The sequence below is a fragment of the Anomalospiza imberbis genome, unplaced genomic scaffold (genome assembly GCF_031753505.1).
Source record: "Anomalospiza imberbis isolate Cuckoo-Finch-1a 21T00152 unplaced genomic scaffold, ASM3175350v1 scaffold_190, whole genome shotgun sequence".
Taxonomy (NCBI): Eukaryota; Metazoa; Chordata; class Aves; order Passeriformes; family Viduidae; genus Anomalospiza; species Anomalospiza imberbis.
Window position 1 is genome coordinate 125,980 of NW_027099823.1, and position 1,614 is coordinate 127,593.

General features: G+C 59.2%; 1 pseudogene; it reads right to left on the minus strand.

Moving 5' to 3' along the window:
* Positions 1–236: 236 nt before the first annotated feature.
* Positions 237–1,108, minus strand: LOC137466367 (zinc finger protein 436-like; annotated as a pseudogene).
* Between the last annotated feature and the right edge of the window lie 506 nt (positions 1,109–1,614).

The following is a 1,614-nucleotide window of genomic DNA, read 5'->3' on the forward strand; positions in this document are numbered from 1 at the left end:
TAGATCAGAGTCCTGATGGATGTTCCTGCCTCTGTGTTCATCCAGGTGCCTATGGGATCCAGGAGGACGTGGAGACCACCTTCCAGGTGTCTTCTCAGCAGGGATCACTGGGAATGTGGGTCACCAGGGCTCTGACCAAAGTGGGTCCTCCCATGGGGGATGGAGTTGGAGCAGGGCACGAAGCTCTTCCCACAGCTGAGGCATTTGCAGGGTTTCCCTTACCGGTGCCTCTGTTGGTGTTGGGTCAAGGTAGAGCTCCTGGAGAATCTCTTCCCACACTGGGGACACTCGTAGGGCCTCTCCCCAGTGTGGATGCGCCGGTGGGTGACGAGGTGGGACTTTTGTTTGAAGCCCTTCCCACAGCTGGGGCAGCGGAAGGGCCTCTCCTCGTGTGAATCCGCTGATGTACAAGGAAATGGGAGCTGGTCAGAAACCTCTTCTGTCACTGGGCACACTCATAGGGCCGCTCCACAGTGTGGATCATTTGGTGGATGATCAGCTGGGACTTTTGGCTGAAGGTCATCCCACATTCCCCACACTTGTATGGTCTTTCCCCAGTGTGGATCCTCTGGTGGCTGAACAAGGGGGACCTCTGGCTGAAGCTCTTCCCACATTCCCCACACTCATAGGGCTGTTCCCCAGTGTGGATCCTCTGGTGGCAGATCAAGTGGGATCTGCAGCTGAAGCTCATCCCACATTCCTAACATTCCTAGGGCCTCTCCCCAGTGTGGATGCGCTGGTGGGTGACGAGGTGGGACTTTTGTTTGAAGCCCTTCCCACAGTTAGGGCAGCGGAAAGGCCTCTCCTCCATGTGAATCCGCTGGTGCCTGAGGAGACTGGAGCTGGTCTGAAACCTCTTCTGACACTGGGGACACTCGTAGGGCCTCTCCCCAGTGTGCATGCCTTGGTGGGTAACGAGGTGGGAGCTGCAGCAAAAGCCCTTCCCACACTCCCCACACTCGTAGGGCCATTCCCCGGTGTGGATCATCTGGTGCTGGATCATGTGGGAGCTCTGCCTGAAGCTCTTCCCACACTCCAAGCACTTGTAGGGCTTCTCCCCATGGTGAACCTGCTCATGGCCCACCAGCTCTGAGCTCTGGCTGAAGCTCTGTCCACCTTCCTGGCACAGGATGCCAGGGCTTTTTGGGCTCCCGGGGTCCCTTCTCCCCTCCTTCTCTGCTTTGGGCTGCAGGGGCTCCAAGGAGTCCCCCCTGCCCCTCTCCAGGCTGTTGAGGGTCCCGCCAATGACGGCGCTCCCCCCTCTCTGGGCTCCCCACTTTGGGCTTCTGGGGGACACAGGGCTCTGCTCCTCCAGGCTGCTGCCTCTGCCGGCAGCTGCCACCGGGACCCCCCAGTATCCCCCCAAGGGGCCTTTTCCACTCAGCTTTGCAGTTCTTCATTCTCCAAACATCCCCCCCAAAACCCAACCCAGGGACCCCCCCAGGATATCTGGGCCAAGCGCCCCATCCCTGGTCACCCATGGGATGAGGGGGTGATGGTCCCAGGGGGGCTACGAATTCAGGGAAGGCTCGACCTCATGATTCCTTTTTCTTTCCCTGATCCTCCTTTGTCCCTCCTCTTCCTCTTCGTCCCATGCCTCCTCTTCCCTCCCTC